Source organism: Pristiophorus japonicus, chromosome 11, assembly GCF_044704955.1.
Source record: "Pristiophorus japonicus isolate sPriJap1 chromosome 11, sPriJap1.hap1, whole genome shotgun sequence".
In the NCBI taxonomy this organism is placed as follows: Eukaryota; Metazoa; Chordata; class Chondrichthyes; family Pristiophoridae; genus Pristiophorus; species Pristiophorus japonicus.
In genome coordinates, this window is record NC_091987.1 from 85,362,973 (window position 1) to 85,385,255 (window position 22,283).

Genomic DNA, 22,283 nt, shown 5'->3' on the forward strand with positions numbered 1-22,283 from the left:
AGGGCGGTTGAGTCCTTACCAGTAGATGGCGCCAGGGAGCCTCGCTTGCCACAAGTGCAGTGATCTAGCTGCAGGGAAAGGCCCTGAGGGCGGATCAACCCTTATAGGGCCTGGGCGGTACGGAAAGAGAAAAGAATGGAGGGAATATTGGGCGAGTTCCATTGCTCCATTTCGATTCTGTTTTACTCTGTGCGTTCTGTGTAGGCGCTACTTTACTCCCGAATACGGAAGACAAACATCTGTCCTGGGGGCTGGATTTCATCCCTTGGCTCGTAGACATCCAGTGTGCACCGTGATTAGATTTCCGCCCTGCTGTGTGACCCCGCCATGACACCAGCAGAGTTTTCTCTGGGTTTCCCGAATCCAACATGTGGTGGAAGCACAATTACCGCCCGATATTGGGATCCCATCTTAGGTGGGGGCGGGGCGTGGAATCTGGTGGTGAAATCACTCCAGCAATGACGTAGGCAATGCAGCATTTCATTTGTGAAAATTTCTGGACCACAGCAGTGTCTGAGGATGCCGGTTCCTCACACACTGAAGCCTCACATTCACACACTCCGGCTTGTTCTTACTGTGTGAAATACAGCACAGGACCACCCGGCCTCATGGTCCTGAGGACAGCAGGCCCGCGGAGAACACAGCCCAGGCTCAGTGGGAGGAGGTTGTCCTTGGTAGTGAGTGTCACCCCCAGCTCCTCCTGGAGTCCACTCCAAGAGTTGCTCACTCTCTGGGAGAATAATTCCTGAGATCAATCCTAAGTTTATCATCTCCCAGTGTTAACCCGGGTCCCAGAGTTCTTCTCTCACAATTTACCAAAGCGATGTTTTGAATCCCGCTTTTCCACCCACATAACCACCTTTTTCTGAGCTCCTTCCAGCTTTCCTTTTCAGTCTGTGAAGCCCATGTTTCCCCAGTCTATCTCAAACCTCAGCCCTTTGACACCAGCATCAGCCTCTGCCTCTTGCCCACACCGCCTCCAGTGCCTAGATGTCTCACAGCGCCTTGCTGATAATTAGCCATCCATAAAATGGCCAGGACTGAACAGACATCCCGCTAAACCTCTGGAGGCAAATATCCTCACAAACAGCAACCTGTCAAGTGGGGAGAGAGCAATGGGGGATAGAAGAATATAAACAGTGACAGCGGATAGGAGCCAGTGTCTCAGAGACTGGGTGAGACTGTGGTTACACAGTGTCCCAGTGTGAGGAGCCAGTGTCTCAGAGACTGGGTGAGACTGTGTGTACACAGTGTCCCAGTGTGAGAAGCCAGTGTCTCAGAGACTGGGTGAGACTGTGGACACACAGTGTCCCAGTGTGAGGAGCCAGTGTCTCAGAGACTGCGAACAGGAAGTGTGCCTGGAACCAGCCTGAAGTTCTGCTGTGAAATTAAATCTGCACCAGGCCTGGCTTGAATCATCTTCCTGCTCCATTAATGCAGAATTTCTAGCAACAATGATCCGAAATCTTTATCAAGAACATTTTAATCCTAATTCCAATTTCATCTTATCCAATAATACATAATTGACAGTCGGGAATAAGGAATGTAATCATCTTTCACGCACAAATTCTTCCATTCAGCAAACGCCAATGCTGTGAATTAAATTTGAGCTCACAGGTTGTGTTTCCCAGTGTTGAAGGAACGGCCTGCTCTATCCTCAGACATTCTGGAGCTGCCATCGTTCTGTGTTTTAGAATCAAGCAGAACCCATTGTCTCCCCGGTTAGATCAGTTGTGGCCACGGTCCACATGAAGGAAGTCCCGGGGACTGGCCCGTGTCTCCCCACACAGTGCGGAGGGGACATGTTGTGCTGGGATTGGTAAACTCCAACACTCTTGCTTTATTATTTCATAAATTCAGCGTCAGTTCTTTATATTATCGACCTACATCACAAAAAATAATCCTGATCCTGCAAATGGGGCACTAAATCCCCCTGAGAGAGACCACAATGGGGCTGGTGTGGGGATTGTAACTATATTGTACTGGGAGGCTCTCTGAGTCTGTGTCTAAGGCCCATGTGCTGCCTTTGGCCAATACTACAATGCCATCCCAGCACAGTGTTAGAGTTTGAAAGTTACACCCCGGGAGATGCTGGGTAGATTCAGATTATTGCAGATTGACTGGAACCAGTAAACTCAGGAAGCTGATGTGAGCAGGTGAAAGCCCTTTGCTCCAGGCTGTAAAAGCGAACATTCCCCTGCCGGAATCACTGGCCATGGCGGGGAGCGGCTCAGCTTTGCTCAGAGTGGCTGGAGATCAGTGAATTCAGGGAACAAGGTCTGTGACCAATTGATGCTGGCACTGAATTTTCATCAATCAACACCAGACCTCAAGGTCCCATTCACCTGTGGACAGACCCCAAGGGCTGTTCCCATGTGTTCTGAATCTCTAGGACTATCCCTTTGTGTATAATGGTTTGTCAGAAATGTTTCCTCTCTTTAAAGAGCCGAGATAGAATCCTTCCATACCTTGTACTCCCTACATGGTCTGTGGGGGTCTACAGCCGGATCATCTGCTGGGATACAGTGCGTTTTCTCACGGGAGCCATCACACCAACAAGCTTTCACTCATAGTTTTACTCCTGTGTCCTCAGCCCCACAGGTTTAACACAATGGACAGTAAGTTCTGGAATCTAACCCCTTTTAATCAGTGGTATTTCTCTATTTGGAGTTCCAGCTCTACTCACGCCCCTAGTTTACCAGGCGTTCACTGATCAGGTGTCCCTTCATTTCTTTGAGATGGCTAACAAGGGAAATTAGGGATAGTGTTAAATCCAAGGAAGAGGCATATAAATTGACCAGAAAAAGCAGCAAACCTGAGGACTGGGAAAAATTTAGAATTCAGCACAGAAGGACAAACGGCAATTAGGAGGGGGGAAATAGAGTATGAGAGGAAGCTTGCTGGGAACATAAAAACTGACTGCAAAAGCTTCTATAGATATTTGAAGAGAAAAAGATTAGTGAAGATAAGCGTAGGTCCCTTGCAGTCAGAACCAGGTGAATTTATAATGGGGAACAAAGAAATGGCAGACCAATTCAACAAATACTTTGGTTCTGTCTTCATGAAGGATGACACAAATAACCTTCAGGAAATATTGGGGACCGAGGATCTAGCGAGAAGGAGGAATCAAAGGTAGTAATCTCAGGATTGCTACCAGTGCCACATGCTAGTCAGAGTAGGAATCGCAGGATAGTTCAGATGACTACGTGGCTTGAGGAGTGGTGCAGAAGGGAGGATTCAAATTCCTGGGACATTGGAAACAGTGCTGGGGGAGGTGGGACCAGTACAAACCGGACGGCCTGCATCTGGGCAGAACCGCAACCAATGTCCAAGGGGGAGTGTTTGCTAGTGCTGTTGTGGAGGAGTTAAACTAATGTGGCAGGGGGATGGGAACCTATGCAGGGAGTCAGAGGGAAGTAAAATAGGGGCAGAAGCATAAGATAGAAAGAAGAAAAGTAAAAGTGGAAGGCAGAGAAACCCAAGGCAAAAATCAAAAAGAGCCACATTACAGCAAAATTCTAGAAGGGCAAAGTGTGTTAAAAAGACAAACCTGAAGGCTCTGTGCCTCAATGCGAGGAGTATTCGTAATAAGGTAGATGAATTAACTGCACAGGCAGCAATTAATGAATATGATACCATTGACACGGAAACATGGCTCCAGGGTGACCAAGGCTGGGAACTCAACATCCAGGGGTATTCAACATTCAGGACAGATAGACAGAAAGGAAAAGGCGGTGGGATAGCGTTGCTTGGAAAAGAGGACATTTATACAATAGTAAGGAAGGACATTAGCTTGGATGATGTGGAATCTGTATGGATGGATCTGCGGAATACCAAAGAGCAGAGAACGCAAGTGGGAGTTGTGTACAGACCACCAAACAGTAGTAGTGAGTTTGGGGACAGCATCAAACAAGAAATTAGGGATGTGTGCAATAAAGGTACAGCAGTTATCATGGGCGACTTTAATCTACATATAGATTGGGCTAACCAAACTGGTAGCAATATGATGGAGGAGGATTTCCGTGAGTGTATTAGTGATGGTTTTCTGGACCAATATGTTGAGGAACCAACTAGAGGGCTGGCCATCCTAGACTGGCTGATGTGTAATGAGAAAGGACTAATTAGCAATCTTGTTGTGTAAGGTCCTTTGGGGAAGAGTGACCATAATATGGTAGAATTCCTTATTAAGACGGAGAGTGACACAGTTAATTCAGAGACGAGGGTCCTGAACTTAAGAAAGGTAACTTCGATGGTATGAGATGTGAATTGGCTAGAATAGACTGGCGAGTGATACTTAAAGGGTTGACGGTGGATAGGCAATGGCAAACATTTAAAGATCACATTGATGACTTCAACAATTGTACATCCCTGTCTGGAGTAAAAAATAAAACGGGGAAGGTGGCTCAACCGTGGCTAACAAGGGAAATTAAGGATAATGTTAAATCCAAAGAAGAGGCATATCAATTGGCCAGGAAAAGCAGCAAAGCTGAGGACTGGGAGAATTTTGTAATACAGCAAAGGAGTACAAAGGGTTTAATTAGGAGGGGGAAAATAGAGTATGAGAGGAAACTTGCCAGGAACATAAAAACTGACTGCAAAAGCTTCTATAGATATGGGAAGAGAAGAAGATTAGTGAAGACTAACATAGGTCCCTTGCAGTCAGATTCAGGTGAATTTATAATGGGGAACAAAGAAATGGCAGACCAGTTGAACAAATACTTTGGTTCTGCCTTCACGAAGGAAGACACAAATAACCTTCCAGAAGTATAGGGGACCAAGGGTCTAGTGAAAAGGAGGAACTGAAGGATATCCTTATTAGGCAGGAAATTGTGTTAGGGGAATTGATGGGATTGAAGGCCGATAAACCCCCGGGGCCTGATAGTCTGCATCCCAGAGGACTTAAGGAAGTGGCCCTAGATATAGTGGATGCATTGGTGATCATTTTCCAACTGTCTATCGACTCTGGATCAGTTCCTGTGGACTGGACGGTAGCTAATGTAACACCTCTTTTTAAAAAAGGAGGGAGAGTGAAAACAGGTAATTATAGACTGGTTAGCCTGACATCAATAGTGGGGAAAATGTTGGAATCAATTATTAAAGATGAAATAACATCGAATTTGGAAAGCAGTGACAGGATCGGTCCATGTCAACATGGATTTATGAAAGGAAAATTATGCTTGACAAATCTGCTGGAATTTTTTGAGGATGTAACTAGTAGAGTGGACAAGGGAGAACCAGTGGATGTGGTGTATTTGGACTTTCAAAAGGCTTTTGACAAGGTCCCACACAAGAGATTGGTGTACAAAATTAAAGCACATGTTATTGGGGGTAATGTACTGATGTGGATAGAGAACTGATTGGCAGACAGGAAGCAGAGAGTCGGGCTAAATGGGTCCTTTTCAGAATGGCAGGCAGTGACTAGTGGGGTGCCGCAGGGCTCAGTGCTGGGAACCCATCTATTTACAATATACATTAATGATTTAGAGGAAGGAATTGAGTGTAATATCTCAAAGTTTGCAGATGGCACTACACTGGGTGGCGTTATGAGCTGCGAGGAGGATGCCAAGAGGCTGCAGGTGCCTTGGACAGGTTCGGCGAGTGGGGAAATACATGGCAGATGCAGCCGAATGTGGATAAATGTGAAGTTATCCACTTTGGGGCCAAAAACACGAAGGCAGCATACTATCTGAATGGTGGCAGATTAGGAAAAGGGGAAGTGCAGGGAGACCTGGGTGTCATGGTACATCAGTCATTGAAAGTTGGCATGCAGGTTCAGCAGGCGGTGAAGAAGGCAAATGGCATGTTGGCCTTCATAGCTAGGAGTTTTGAGTATAGGAGCAGGGAGGTCTTACTGCAGTTGTACAGGGCCTTGGTGAAGCCTCACCTGCAATATTGTGTTAAGTTTTGGTCTCCTATCTGAGGAAGGACGTTCTTCTATTGAAGGAGTGCAGCGAAGGTTTACCAGACTGATTCCATGGATGGCTGGTCTAACATATGAGGAGCGACTGGATCGACTGGGCCTGTATTCACTGGAGTTTAGAAGGATGAGAGAGGATCTCATAGAAACATATAAAATTCTGACGGGACTGGACAGGTTAGATGCAGGAAGAATGTTCCCGATGTTGGGAAGTTCAGACCCAGGGGACACAGTCTAAGGATAAGGAGTAAGCCATTTAGGACTGAGATGAGGAGAAACTTCTTCACTCAGAGAGTTGTTAACCTGTGGAATTCCCTACCGCAGAGAGTTGTTGATGCCAGTTCATTAGATATATTCAAGAGTGAGTTAGATGTGGTGCTTGTGGCTAAAGGGATCAAGGGGTATGGAGAGAAAGCAGGAAAGGGGTACTGAGGCGAAAGTTCAGCCATGATCTTATTGAATGGTGGTGCAGGCTCGAAGGGCCAAATGGCCTACTCCTGCACCTATTTTCTATGTTTCTATGTTTCTAACTGAAGGAAATCCTTATTAGTCAGGAAATTGTGTTATGGAAATTGATGGTATTGAAGGCCGATAAATCCCAGGGCGTGCTATTCTGCAAGCCAGAGTACTGAAGGAAGTGGACCTAGAAATAGTGGATGCATTGGTGATCATTTTCCAACAGTCTATCAACTCTGGATCAGTTCCTCTGGAATGGAGGGTAGCTAATGTAACACTACTTTTTAATAAAGAAGGGAGTGAGAAAACGGGGAATTATAGACCAATTAGCCTGACATCAGTAGTGGGGAAAATGTTGGAATCAATTATTAAAGATGAAATAGCAGCACATCTGTTAAGCAGTGACAGGATCGGTCCAAGTCAGCATGGATTATGAAAGGGAAATCCTGCTTGACAAATCTTCTAGAATTTTTTGAGGATGTAACTGGTAGAGTGGACAAGGGAGAACCAGTGGATGTGGTGTATTTGGACTTTCAAAAGGCTTTTGACAAGGTCCCACACAAGAGATTGGTGTGCAAAATTAAAGCACATGTTATTGGGGGTAATGTACTGTGTGGATAGAGAATTGGTTGGCAGACAGGAAGCAGAGAGTTGGGATAAATGGGTCCTTTTCAGAATGGCAGGCAGTGACTAGTGGGGTACCGCAGGGCTCAGTGCTGGGACTCCAGCTATTTACAATAAACATTAATGATTTGGATGAGGGGATTGAGTATAATATCTCCAAGTTTGCAGATGACTCTAAGCTGGGTGGCAGTGTGAGCTGTGAGGAGAACGCTAAAAGGATGCAGGGTGACTTGGACAGGTTCGGTGAGTGGGCAAACGCGTGGCAGATGCAGTATAATGTGGATAAATGTGAGGTTATACACTTTGGTGGCAAAAACAGGAAGGCAGAATATGATCTGAATGGCAGCAGATTAGGAAAAGGGGAGGTGCAGGGAGACCTGGGTGTCTGGTACATCAGTCATTGAAAGTTGGCATGCAGGTTCAGCAGGCAGTGAAGAAGGCAAATGGCATGTTGGCCTTCATAGCTAGGAGTTTTGAGTATAGGAGCAGGGAGGTTTTATTGCAGTTGTACAGGGCCTTAGTTCGGCCTCACCTGGAATATTGTGTTCAGTTTTGGACTCCGAATCTGAGGAAGGACGTTCTTCTTATTGAGGGTGTGCAGGGAAGGTTCACAAGACTGATTCCCGGGAAGGCAGGACTGACATATGAGGAGAGACTGGATCGACTAGGCCTGTATTTACTGGAGTTTAGAAGAATGGGGGAGGGGGGATCTCATGGAAACATATAAAATTCTGACGGGAGTGGACAGGTTAGATGTAGGAAGAATGTTCCCGATGTTGAGTAAGTCCAGAACCAGGGGTCACAGTCTGAGGATATGGGGTAAGCAATTTAGGACTGAGATGATGATAAACTTCTTCATTCAGAGAATTGTGAACCTGTGGAATTCTCTACTGCAGAGAGTTGTTGATGCCAGTTCGTTAGATATATACAAGGGGGAGTTAGATATGGCCCTTATGGCTCAAGCGATCAAGGGTTATGGAGAGAAAGCAGGAAAGGGGTAGTGAGGTGAATGATCAGCCATGATCTTATTGAATGGTGGTGCAGGCACGAAGGGCCGAATGGCCTACTCCTGCACCTATTTTCTACGTTTCTATGTTTCCTCATCCTGTGGTCCCGGGTCTGCAGCAGAGGTCGTGGTATGTGGTTATAATGGAATGGACACCAGATTGGAAAGTCTGTTATTCTATATCCGCACTTCTGTCTGTTCCCTCTGCCCCGCACAGCTGTATGAGCGGGACGGATTTTCACTTCCAGGAGCACAGCCATTGGTTACTCTTACCCTCCTGCCCATAACACAATTATTCACAGACCATTCATCAAGTTCCCTCCAGACTCTCCGGGACTCTGGCATTACAATGTGGTACAATACACACAACAATGCCTTGTTATTATCTCATATGTGTCCTTAATGTGAACCGTTACAACCCAGAATAGACGGCGTTACACCTGACCTGGGGGCTGGGATTGTTGTCTATATTTGTTAATAGATCTGTTTTTGTCTATTCGGTAACATTGCACCTGCGCACCGTGGCTGCAGTGTGTACCATTTACAAGATGCGGCAACTCGTCATGGCTTCCGTCACCTAGACCTGGAGTGGGCAATTATTTGGGCTGCAGGGCCAAGTAACAAGTTTTGTTGAGGTGTTGAGGGCCGCCCACCAATGTTGGCCCTAACGCGCGTGGCCGCACGGTCACGCAACAATCGCGCGGTCCCGCGCAGGCCACTCCCCAGTTCCTGCCGCTGGAAGAGACACTGCGCATGTGCGGCTGCCTAGTGGCTGAGCAGCAAATTTAAAGGGACCGTGCGTGAAACAAAATTAGAGGGAACATTTGATAAACATGAACATTGCATAAATATAAATTCAGATAGTAGTCAGATGCTATCTTACATACACATGTAGTCGATACCGCCTAGAAATGAATCAAAGATAAAAATTGAAGATGTTGTGGTATCTTCTGGTCTCTGTAAATCAGCGCTGTGAAATCCCAACTCACTCATCCATATACCCCTCTGCAAAGATTACTAATGCCGCTGCAGATGAGAACTCCCCTACCATCATACAGGGAGAGGAAAGATGCAGCACCGGTCACTTTCTTCGGTAAAAGAGTTGTGGAGATGAGCAGCCATGACACCACTCTAAAATGGATAGGGCATATTGTAGCACGCAGTGCTTTCTGGGTACACACGTCCGCCATTGGGGCCCAGACTCACGGAACAGATCCTTTTAATCGGGCCGGGGAGAATCGATTTTGCGAATTATTAATTTGAATGAAGTATTACTATGGTTTTTTCTTGGCTGCAGTTCGGGTCTGTCTCTGACCCATGCGAAGTGAAAGTGGATAGACGAATGTACAGCTCGAGCTCCGGCTCGCGCTCTATTTCTGTCCCATCCAGCGGTCGGATAGAATGAGTTGGCGGATATGGCCCACGGGTCGTATTTTGCCCACCACTGCTCTACACTGTCCCATCAAACACTCCCAGGTCACGTACAGCTTGGCTTACTTACAGTGTAAAGCATATTTAAACTGTGCATCAAACACTCCCAGGTCAGGTACAGTACGTGTTAGATACAGTGTAAAGCTTGTTTAATGTGGCCATAAAACACTCCCACGTCAAGTCCAGCACCAGATAGATACTGGGTAAAGCTCCCTCTAATCTGTCCCGTGAAACCCTCCCAGGTCAGGTAAAGGTCCCTCTAGAAACTCCTATCAAACACTCCCAGGGCAGGTACAGCACGGGCTAGATACAGCGTAAAGCTGCCTCTATACTGCCCCATAAATCACTCCAAGGTCAGAAACAGCACGTTTAAGATATAGTCACATCAAAAACATCCAGGGCAGATAGACAGGGGTTAGGTACAGAGTAAATCTCACTGTGTAGTCGTTCATGAAGCAGAACGAACTTAGATGCAGCATGTGGCCAAAACAGTCTGCAACTCCTCTGACACCATCCAATGAAGCACACAATAGACAGTAATCTCTGTACATGTAAGGATCACGCACTCCCAGATGAGGTATGAGCTAACTTTACAAACCATCCTCTGCTGGAATCACTGGCCCATGGCGGGGAGAGGCCCGGCTTTGCTCAGACTGGCCGGAGATCAGTGAATTCGGGGAAGAGAGTCTCAGAGCAATTGATCCTGGCGCTGAATTTCCACCAATTGACACTGGACCTCAAGGTCCCATTCACCTGTGGACAGACTCCAAGAGCTGTTCCAATGTGTTCTGAATCTCTGGGACTATCCCTTTGTGTATAATGGTTTATCGGGAATGTTTCCTCTCTTTAAAGTGCCGTGATAGAATCCTTCAGTATCTTGAACTCCCTACATGGTCTGTGGAGATCTACAGCCGGGTCCTCTGCTGGGATCCACTATGGCGTCTCGCGGGAGCCGTCACAACCATCAAGGCCTCATTCACAGTTTTACTTCTGTGTCCTTAGCCTCACAGATTTAACTCTATAAACAGTAAGTTCTGGAACCTAACCCTTTTTAATTAGTGGTATTTCTCTATTTGAAGTTCCAGCTCCTACTCACTCCCCTAGTTTACCAGGAGTTCACTGATAAGGTGTCCCTTCATTTCTTTGCCATGGTTGTTATTTTCCCCATCCTGTGATCCCGGGTCTGCAGCAGAGGTCGCGGTACATGGTTATAATGGAATGGACACCAGATTGGAAAGTCTGTCATTCTATATCCGCCCTTCTGTCTGTTTCCTCTGCCTCGCACAGCTGTACGAGCGGGATGTATTTGCACTTCCAGGAGCACAGCCATTGGTCACTCAATCTCCTGCCCATAACACAATTATTCTCAGACCATTCATCAAGTTCCTTCCAAACTCTCCGGGTCTCTGGTATTATAATGTGATACAATACACACAACAACGCCTTATTATTATCTCATGTGTGTCCTTAATGTGAACCGTTATAAACTGGGATTGTTGTTGGGTGTTGTTTATATGTTTTAACAGACCGGTTTTTGTCTATTCGGTAACATTGCACCAGCGCATCGTGGCTGCAGTGTGTACCATCTACAAGATACAGAAACTCGCCAAGGTTTCCAGCAACTAGACGGACAAGGGCAGCAGGCGCATGGGAAAACCACCATCTCCAAGTTCCCCTCCAAGTTACACACCATCGTGAGTTGGTAATATATCGCCATTCCTTCATCGTCACTGGTTCACAATCCTATCTCTCCCTATCTAACAGTACTGCGGGAATATATTCACTAAACGGACTGCAGTTGTTCAAGGAAGTGGCTCACCACCATCTTCTCAAAGGCATTTAGGAAAGGCTGATCTTGCCAGCGATGTCCTTATTCCATTAATGAATAAGAAGATCCTTCACCGCCCTGACATTGCCTTTTTTAGGGACTGTGACATGCTTTGGCTGCGTTAGAGAGGGAGGGTCTGTGCGCCAGGGAGAGACCATAGAGAGAAATGAGGAAATGAGGAAATGAGGAGAGGGACAGAAGGATAGAAAGTGGATGACTGTCACAGAGAGGGCTGGCTGATCAGAAAAAAGAACAAAACCCAAACAGACAAACAGATAGAGAGGGAGAAGGGGGCAGAGGGGTTGAGGAAAGATGGAGGACGATACACAGAGAAATAGAAAGAGCCAGATCTTTCTCCTTCCATATTTCAGCTCTCGAGAAATTGCAGACTGTTTCTATCGTGGCATCAATAAGGCTCAAAGTGCTCGGTTAGATCACATCGAGCTCTCTTCATATAATGGAGGTGGGGAACTGCAGCTCTGCATAGAACCAGGCACAGACTATTTCATAATGAGCTATAGCATTTGTTTTCCATTTTTGGCAGTTAACCAATGAGTAACCATTTTTAGCAATTGATCCAACACGATGCTGATGTCGATGGCAGACTGAATCATTGGAGATATCCAGCTGAGTCATAAGAAAATAAGAACATAAGAAATAAGAGCATGATCGGGCCATTCGGCCCATCGAGCCTGCTCCACCATTCAATAAGATCATGGCTGATCTGATCATGGACTCAGTTCCACTTTCCTGCCCGCTCCCTATCAACCTTTATTCCCTTATCGCTTAAAAATCTGTCTATCTCTGCCTTAAATATATTCAAAGACCCAGCCTCCACAGCTCTCTGGGGTAGAGAATTCCACAGATTTACAACCCTCTGAGAGAAGAAATTCCTCCTCATCTCAGTTTTAAATAGGCGGCCCCTTATTCTGAGTCTATGTTCCCTCGTTTTAGTTTCCCCTATGAGTGGAAATATCCTTTCTGCATCCACCTTGTCGAGACCCCTCATTATCTCATATGTTTCGATAAGATCACCTCTCACTCTTCTGAACTCCAATGTGTATAGGCCCAACCTACTCAACCTTTCCTCATAAGTCAAGTGTCCTCTCGTCACTGGGCAGACTGATCCCTTAGTTGTATCTGTACACCTGCAGTTCGACTTTACCTATCCTGTTACTTACTGACACCATAAGAACATAGAAATAGGAGCAGGAGTAGGCCGTTTGGCCCCTCGAGTCTGCTCCGCTATTCAATGAGATCATGGCTGATCATCTACCTCAACTCTACTTTCCTGCATTATCACCATACTCCTTGATTTCCTTAGCGGGCAGGGAAGTAGAACTGAGTCCATGATCAGATCAGCCATGATCTTATTGAGTGGTGGAGCAGGCTCAATGGGCCAAATGGCCTACTCTTGCTCCTATTTCTTATTTTCTTATGATACAGCTGGACATCTCCAATGAACCAGTCCGCCATCGATATCAGCATCGAAATGTATCGATGTCTGTCTTGAATATGCACAAAGACTGAACTTCCATAGCCCTCTGGGGCAGGAAATGCCAAAGATTCACCACCCTCTGAGTGAAGAAATTTCTCCTCATCTCAGTCTTAAATTGCCGACCCCTTATTCTAGACTCCCTGCATTTACCCTATCAAGCCCTGTAAGAATGTTGCAGGTTTCAAAGAGATTACCTCTCATTGTTCTAAACTGTAGACTACCCAATCTCTCCTCATAGGACAATACCCCATCCCAGGAACCAGTCTGGTGAATATTCGTAGCACTCTCTCTATGGCTGTAGACAATGCTCCAGATGTGGTCTCACCAAGGCCCTATATAATTGTAGTAAGACGCGTTTATGTTTTACTTAAATCATCTTGTAATAAAGGCCAACATACCATTTGTTCTCTTAATTGATTGTTGTACCTGCAATTTAACTTTCAGTGATTCTTCTATAAGGACACCCAGATCCCTATGAACACCAACTTCTCTCACCATTTAAAAAATACTCTGCTTTTCTATTTTTCCTACCAATGTGAATATCTTCACAGTTCTCTACATTATATTCCATTCATCATGTTCCAGTCCACTCACTTACCTTCTCTATATCCCCTTGAAGCCTCTTTGCATCCTCCTCACAACTTGCATTGCCATCTAGCTTTGTATAATCAGCAAACTTGGATATATAACATTTGGTCCTCTCATCCAAATCATTGATGTATATTGTGAATAGCTGAGGCCCAAGCACCAATTCGTGTGGTGCCCCACCAGATACAGCCTGCAAACCTGAAAATTAACCATTTATTCCTACTCTGTTTTCTGTTTGTTAACCAATCCTCAATCCATGCTTGTATATTACCCCCAATCCCATGAGCCGTAATTTAATAACCTCATGTGGCACCTTATCGAATCCTTTCTGAATCCAAATACACCACATCCACTGGTTCCCCCTTACCTATTCTGCTAGTTACAATCTCAAAAAACTCTTAACAGATTTGTCAAACATGATTTCCCTTTCCTTAAGCTGTATTGACTGCCCAATCTTGTTATTTTCTACGTGCCTGTTATCACATCCTTAATTATGGAATCTAGCATTTTCCTTTACGACTGATGTCAGGCTAACTTGTCTCTAGTTCCCTATTTTAACTCTCCATTCTTAGATAGCTCAGTTACATTTACTACCTTCCAATCCACGGGAACCGTTCTAGAATCTATGGAATTTTGGAAGATGGCAACCAATGCATCCACTATTTCTATAGTTACCTTTTTCAATACCCTAGGATGTAGGCCATCGGGTCCAGGGGATATATTGGCTTTCTGCCCCATTAATTTCTCCAGTACCATTTTTTTTACTATTACTAACTTCTTTCAGTTCCTCATTCTCTCTAAAGCCGTGGTTCTTCAGTAGTTCCAGCAAGTTTTTTGCGTCTATTTCCATGAGGACAGACACAAAGTATGCGTTTAATTTCCCTGCCATTTCATTGTTTCCCATTATAATTTGTCATGTCTGAGCCTGTAGGGGATGCACATTTACTTTTGCTAATCTATTCCTTTTTATATACCTATAGAAGCTTTTGCGGTCTGTTTTTTTGTCTCTCGTTATTTTATTCTCATATTCTTTTATCCTTTTCTTTAGGAATTTGTTGGTCATCCTTTGGTGAATTCTATAATCTTCCCAATCATCAGGCTTACTGCTCTTTTTGGCAACATTATCAGAATATTCCTTTGATCTAATACTATCTTCAACTTCTCTTGTTGACCATGGTTGGACCGCTATTCCTGTGGGGTTTTCATGCCTTAAATGAATGTATGTTTGTTGTAAATTATGTATTAATTCTTTAAATGCTAGCCATTGCTTTTCTACTATCATACCTTTTATTGTAGTTTCCCAGTCTACTTTAACCAACACTCCCCCCTTGCCTACATAGTTTAATTTGTGTAGATTTAAACCCTAGTTTCGGATTTAACTAAATCACTTTCAAACATAATATAAAATTCTATCATATTATGGTCACTCTTCCCTAAGGACCCCTTTATTGCAAGGTTCTTAATTAACCCTTTCTTATTGCACAATACTAGATCAAAAATAGCCAGTTCTCTAGTTGGGTCCTCAACATACTGATCTAGAAAACCATCTTGTATACCTTCCATGAATTCGTCCTCCATACAATAACTGCAAATTTGGTTTTCCCAGTCTATATGCAGAATAAAGTCCCCCATAATTATTGTATCACCTTTATTACATGCACCTCTAATTTCATGATTTATACAGTGCCACTGTAGTTTGGGGGCCTATGAAGAACGCCAAATGTTTTCTGCACCTTACTGTTTCTTAGCTCCACCCAAACTGATTTTACTTCTTGATTTTCCGAGCTAAGATCCTTTCCCTCTACTGTCTTTATCCCATCCTTTAATATCAGGGCTACCCCTCCTCCTTTTCCATTTTTCTATCTCTTCTAAAAGTTATGTATCCTGGAATATTTATTTCCCAACCGTGGTCACTTTGCAACGACATCTCCGTAATGGCTATTAGATCAAACCTATTAATTTCTATCTGCGCTATTAAATCATCTATTTTATTGCGAATACATCATGCATTCAGAGATAGTGCCTTTAGCTTGGACTTTTATTCTATTTTTCCCTGATGTCTCCTGAGTCAGTAATGTCCTATTACCTTTGTTACGCTCTGTCCCTTCCTGACCCACTCTGCTTATTTTACCCAAAACTCTGCTCTGGAGCCTTGACATGTCTCTTGTTGCTTTATCTCTATATCTAAACTGTGCTGTACACTTTTCTGAATCCCCCCACCCTTGCAACCTTCATTAGTTGAAAGCCGTGTTTACTGCCCTAGTTATTCGATTCACCAGGACACTGGTTCTAGCCCAGATCAAGTGGAACCCATCCTAACAGAATCGCTCCCTCTTTACCCAGTGCTGGTGCCAGTAAAGCAAAACTCATGCCTCCCACACCAATCTTTGAGCCACGCACTTAATGTTCTAATCTGCTTAACCCTATACCGATTTGCTCCAGGGAAGGGGCAGTGTGTGATGTCCCTGTGGGGTGAGTGAGTTCAGTGGCTGACCCCGAGTTGCTCCATGGAGGACAGTGTGTGATGTCCCTGAGGGGTGCAGTATGTTCAGTGTCTGACCCGGAGCTGCCCACATTCCTCCTGCTCTAGAGGCCAGTCTCGCATCTCTCAGTCGGAGTTAATTGGTGAGACAGCGTCACCTACTGGACACCAGCGGCATTTCAAGGCAAATCATGTCCAGCTCCATCCAAGAGAAATCCAAAACCAACCTTGCTGATTAATTTCATTTTATTATCAATTGTTTAACAAAGTTTAGCTCCATTTGTTGCAGCTTTCAGTGTTTGAAGAAAACTCTTTAAAAAGAGTTAAGTATGGATGCAAATACAAATCAGCATTATTTTTATCTGACCCATTTCACATTGATTTTAGAATCATAGAAGTTCATAGCATGGAAGGAGGCCATTTCCGCCCATCGTGTCCATGCCGGCCAACAAGAGGCTATCCGGCATAATCAAACTTTCCAGCTCTAGGTCCATAATCCTGCAGGTTATGGTACTTCAGATGGACATCCAAGTACTTTTTAAATGTGGTGAGGGTTTCTGCCTCCCCCACAACCTACTCAATAAATTTCCCTTCAAATCCCCCTGAACCTTCTACCAATTACTTTAAATTCATGCCACGTGGCTGTTGACCCCCTCCGCTAAGGGAAATTGGGCCTTCCTATATCCACTGTATCTAGGCCCCTCATTATTTTATACACCTCAATGAGGTCTCCCCTCAGCCTCCTCTGTTCCAAGGGAAAAACATCCAGTCTAACCAATCAGTCCTCATAGCTAAGATTCTCCACTCTCGGCAACACCCTTGTAAATCTACTCTGTACCCTCTCCAGTGCAATCACATCCTTCCTGTAATGCGGCGACCAGAACTCACGCAGTACTCCAGCTGTGGCCTAACCAGTGTTTTATACTGTTCAAGCATAACCCCCCTGCTCTTGTAGTCTATGTCTCAGCCTGCTACTTTCAGGGATCTGTGGACATGCACTCCAAGGTCCCTTTGTTCCTCTACACATCTCAATGTCCTACCATTTAACGTGTATTCCCTTTCTTTGTTGGCCCTCCCCAAATGCTTTACCTCACACTTCTCTGGATTAAATTCCATTTGCCACTGTTCTGCCCACCTGACCAGTTGATTGATATCTTCCTGCAGTCTACAGCTTTCTTCTTCTTCTTCATCAACCACACAGCAGATTTTATCATCTGCAAACTTCTTAATCATACCCCCTATATTCAAGATCATTGACGTATACCACAAAAAGCAAGGGACCTAGTACGGAGCCCTGCGGAACCTCACTGGAAACATCTTTCCAGTCACAAAAACACCCATCAACCAATACACTTTGCTTCCTGCCTCAGAGCCAATTTTGGATCCAACTTGCCACTTTGCCCTGGATCCCATGGGCTTTTACTTTTATGACCAGTCTGCTATGCGAGACCTTATCAAAAGCTTTGATAAAATCTATATACACTACATCATATGCTTTGCCCACACCAACCCTCCTGGTTGCCTCCTTGAAAAATTCAATCAAGTTAATCAGACATGACCCTCCCTTATCAAATCCATGCTGACTGTCCTTGATTAATTGGTCCAATAACCAGAATATTAAACTGTGTTATAGGGGTAATCAATAACAGCAGAAAAAAACCCGAACTTTCAAAATGGACATGATTCAGTTTGGGATAACAGCAGAATCCAAACCCTGCAATCACTTGTGAACTCGCTGGTGTGTCAGCAGGTTGGATGACTGAGTGAATCCTTTCCCACACACGAGGCAGGTGAATGGCCTCTCCCCAGTATGAACTTGCTGGTGTGTCAGCAGGTTGGATGATTGAATGAATCCTTTCCCACACACGAGGCAGATGAACGGCCTCTCCCCAGTATGAACTCGCTGGTGTTTCAGCAGGTTAGATGACCGAGTGAATCCCAGGCCACACGCAGAGCAGTTGAATGGCCTCTCCCCAGTGTGAACTCGCTGATGTGACAGCAAGTGGGATGACCGATGGAATCCCTTCCCGCACACTGAGCAGATGAACGGTCTCTCCCCAGTGTGAACTCGTTGGTGTGCCAGCAGACGGGATGACACAGTAAATCCCTTCCCACACTCAGAGCAGGTAAACGGCCCCTCCCCAGTGTGAACTCGCTGGTGTGTCAGCAGGTGGGCTGACTGAGTGAATCCCTTCCCACACACGGAGCAGGTGAACGGCCTCTCTCCAGTGTGAACTCGCTGGTGTGTCAGCAGGTTGGATTTCAAAGTGAATCCCTTTGCACACACAGAGCAGGTGAACGGTCTCTCCCCAGTGTGACTGCGCTGATGAATTTCCAGTACAGATGGGCAATTGAATCCCTTCCCACAGTCACCACATTCCCACGGTTTCTCCATGGTGCCGGTGTCCTTGTGTCGCTCCAGGTTGAACAATCAGTTGAAGCCTCGTCCACACACAGACCACGTGTACGATTTCTCCACGCTGTGAATGGTGTGATGTTTTTTCAGGCTGTGTAACTGCTTAAAGCTCTTTCCACAGGCAGTTCACTGGAACACTCTCACTCGGGTGTGTGTGTGTGTCTTGGTGCTTTACCAGTCACACTGATGTTTGAAATCTGTTCCCTCAGAGAAGAGACAAACATTTCTCCTTCCGCATTCAAAGGTTGATGATATTCAAGTCCTGAGGAATTGAGTGATTCTGTCAGATCTTAACGTGATGTTTGGTTTGAGTTCCCCGTCTGCAAATCCACCCCTTCTAATACCCTGGAAAAGGAGTTTACAAAAATAATTATGTCAAGTACAGGACAGAAATTCAGAATAGATAATTCTCGATTCTATGGAACATTCTTTCCTCCTTGTTCTTCCAAAGATGTAAATCCCCATCCCATACATACTGTCCTGAAATTCAAACACATTGCACGTCTGAAGACACCTTGTCCTCTGATAAGTTTTCACCACCAACTCTGGTTGGATTCAGTTCTACACTCACTGGTTCCCCTCCCTCTCCTCCCCTGAAGGTGCTGACTCTGGCTGGGTTCAGTTCCACACTCACTGGTTCCCCTCCCCTGAAGGTGCTGACTCTGGCTGGGTTCAGTTCTACACTCACTGGTTCACCTCCCTCTCCTCCCCTGAAGATGCTGACTCTGGCTGGGTTCAGTTCTACACTCACTGGTTCACCTCCCTCTCCTCCCCTGAAGATGCTGACTCTGGCTGGGTTCAGTTCTACACTCACTGGTTCCCCTCCCTCTCCTCCCCTGAAGGTGCTGACTCTGGCTGGGTTCACTGGGACACTGAAGCCCCGCCCACACATTGTTCTGTCACAAAGATGGCCACGCATGCGCTCTATTGAGCGATGACTCACGATGGCCGCGCACCAACCTGCAACTGTCCTTTACAAACATGGCGACTGTCAATCTGGGCCTGTTACCGCGAAAACGCCCGGGAGCTGCAAAGTCGAGACCTGTTGTTTCTTAGTCCGGGTTCGCGACCTGCACCAGGTGTTTATGAAGCCCACCTGTCGAGTACGTTACTCTCCTGCGCCCCGCAGTTTCACGTTCAACCCCAAACTGTGTCCGGCCTCCGCCCGCTCACAGCCCGCGTCCGCTCTGAACAATGGCACACTGCGCATGCGCCACATACAGCCCACGCCTGCGCACTGGGCTCCTCGAGTGAGATGACCTCCTGACGTCACAGAAAGGCGTCGGTAGAGCGCAGGCGCAATGTTTAAATTAAAAAAACAACTTCGCATTTGTTTATTTTATAATAAAATGATAAAGCTGAGAATCGTATCATAAAAATAAACTGACTGCTGCGAACCTTTCATGAATTAATCGCGGTTTTTAAAGTTCTCTCCGCAGTTGCCAAGGGAAACGGGGCAGGTCCGTCAGCCGCTGACCGGAAGTGACGCCTAGACGGCGGAAGTGAGGGTTGCCAGGAGCGACGGCGAGGCTGGGCCGCGCGGACAAAGTCGGAGCGGAGGCCCCGGGGACCGCGAGCGGGAGAGAGGCGGCTCTGTGGGTCCCGCTGGCGATGGGCGGGGCTACAGGGGGAGGGGGCCACAGGGGGCGGGGTACAAGAGGAGCTACGTGTGGGGGGGGAACTATAGGGGGCGGGGCTAGTTGGAGGTGCCAAGGGGGAGGGGCTACAAGGAGAGGGGGCGGAGCTACAGTTTGACGGTGGAAATGCAACAACCCCTTGTTGTTAATATCACCCCCTTCAGTTTCCCCCCCCTACCCCCCGCCCCCGCCCAGTATAGCATGGAGCTGACCGACCTGGGGAGGCTTCACAGTTTCACTCCTGGACTGTGCTCGGTTAAGGGGAGAAGGCTGCAATTAGCAGAGACTGGTTGGGCCGAATGGCCTGTTTCTGTGAAATGTTACAGAAGGGCGGGTAAATGGAGCTAAGGGCGCGCTCTGATTGTGGGATCTTTCTATGCTGGCGTTTCAGAACATTAAAAAGTGGGACAGATCGAGGCCACGGGCTACAGGAGGAACCGGAGGTCACGTCCTACTCCTGCCTCCGCCCGGCAGTAAGGTCACCACCCCTGACCCCTCGTCAAATGGTTTGCCCGCTCGGGTCACCCTGACCCTGCCCCCCAGCCCAGCAAGATAGCAACGCAGGTACTGGCGGAGGGGGAGGAGGGGATACGCGTGGGACCTGTCCACACAGCGCTCGCAGGGAAGGCCCAGTCTCCATCCCTGGCCCCGTCTGAGTTAACCTGATCTCGGCCGGTGTGCAGGAATAGGGACATGATTGGAGCTTGATGTCCCAGGGCTGGGCTGGGGGTGATGGGGTTTGCAAATCAGCCGGGATCGCTGTTCCTACTCGCTGTCCAACGGCCCAAGAATTCAAGAGCAGGGAGGTTATGCTTGAACTATGTAGAACACGAGTTAAGCCACAGCTAGAATATTGCGATCAGTTCTGGTCACATTACAGGGAAGATGTCATTGCACAGAGGAGATTTATAAGGATGTTGCCCTGGATTGCAGAATTTTAGCTATGAGGAACGATTGGATAGGCTGGGTTGGTTTTCTTTGGAACAGAGGAGGCTGAGGGGAGACTTTTCTGATGTGTATAAAATTAAGAGGGGCCTAGATAGAGTGAAGAGGGTCAACAACCATTCGGCATAGATTTAAAGTAATTGGCAGGAGGATTAGAGGGGATTTGAGGGGAAATTTCTTCACACAGAGGGTTGTGGGGGTCTGGAACTCACTGCCAGAAAAGGTGGTAGAGGCAGAAACCCTCACCACATTTAAAAAGTGCTTGGATGTGCACTTGAAATGCCGTAACCTACAGGGCTACGGACCAAGGGCAGAAAAACGGGATTTAGCTGGATAACTCTGTCGGCCGGCGTGGACATGATGGGCCAAAATGAATTCATTGTGTGTTGTAAATTTCTATGATTCTATGACCCTTGTGAGGGGGTAAGCATGTATGGAGTGTGCATAGAGCCTGTGTGCAGGAGAGGCAGTGTTTAGGTGGTTGCGAAGCCCCTCACAGGCGAATAGCTCGTCAGCAAAACCTGACATCCCAGTGTGGGGGTCATTGCCTCGAAAAAGAGGAGATCTTGGAACATTATTGGAGAATATCAGGGGTTAGTTGAAGGAAGACATTTATTGCTGACTCCTCTGTGACACCAGTCTCTGTCCGATCTTTTAAGATGTCAGGCTAGATGTCACTCCCGTGTCCTTGGGCCCAGCCCGGGCTCAAAGCCAGCAGAGGGTTACCCCAACATCTGGGGCGAGTTCACCTCAGTCACCAAGTAAATACCTACACACTCCCCGGGTCTCCCTGTAAAGACCGACACACTCCACGGGAACTCCCTGGAAATACTGACACACTCCCAGGGACTCCCTGTGCTACTTACACACTCCCCGGAGACACCCTGCAAAAACTGACACTCCCAGGGACTCCTGTAAATATGGACACTCCCAGGGAGCCCCTGTAAAATACAGACACATTCCTAGGGACCCCTTGTAAATACAGACACATTCCTGGGGACCCCCAAGAAATGCTGACACACTCCCGGGGACTACCTGTAAATACCGATACACTCCTGGATACCCCCGGTAAACACTCCCGGGGGACCCGTGTAAATACAGACACATTCCTGGGGACCCCCTATAAATACTGACACACTCCCGGGGACTTCCTGTAAATACCGATACACTCCTGGATACCCCCGGTAAACACTGGCACACTCCCGTGGGCCCCGTGTAAATACAGACACATTCCTGGGTCCCCTGTAAATACAGACACACCATTGGGGGTCCTTCTAAATACGGGCACACCCCTGGGGACTCCCGTAAACACTGACACACTCCTGGAGACCCGCTGTAAATATAGACACACTCCTGGGAATTCCCTGTAAATACTGACACAATCCTGGCGACTACTTGTAAATACTAACACACTATCGGGCGTCCTTGTAAATATGGGCACACTCCTGTCGACAC

At 46.5% G+C, this 22,283-nt stretch overlaps 1 protein-coding gene, 1 long non-coding RNA gene and 1 pseudogene across 2 annotated transcripts in view; 1 reads left to right on the forward strand and 2 right to left on the reverse strand.

Moving 5' to 3' along the window:
- LOC139276125 (NXPE family member 3-like) overlaps positions 1–22,283 on the reverse strand; it is a 742,865-nt gene that overhangs the window by 650,501 nt on the left and 70,081 nt on the right. The gene's annotated exons all lie outside the window — the stretch shown is intronic.
- The window catches only part of LOC139276130 (zinc finger protein 850-like), a 171,333-nt pseudogene that overhangs the window by 112,528 nt on the left and 36,522 nt on the right, over positions 1–22,283 (reverse strand).
- Positions 19,813–22,283, forward strand: part of LOC139276136 (uncharacterized) — a 39,242-nt gene continuing 36,771 nt past the window's right edge. Inside the window, exons 1-2 of the long non-coding RNA XR_011595823.1 lie at positions 19,813–19,841; positions 21,488–21,589. This is a non-coding gene — a long non-coding RNA (uncharacterized lncRNA). The remainder of the gene's footprint in view (positions 19,842–21,487; positions 21,590–22,283) is intronic.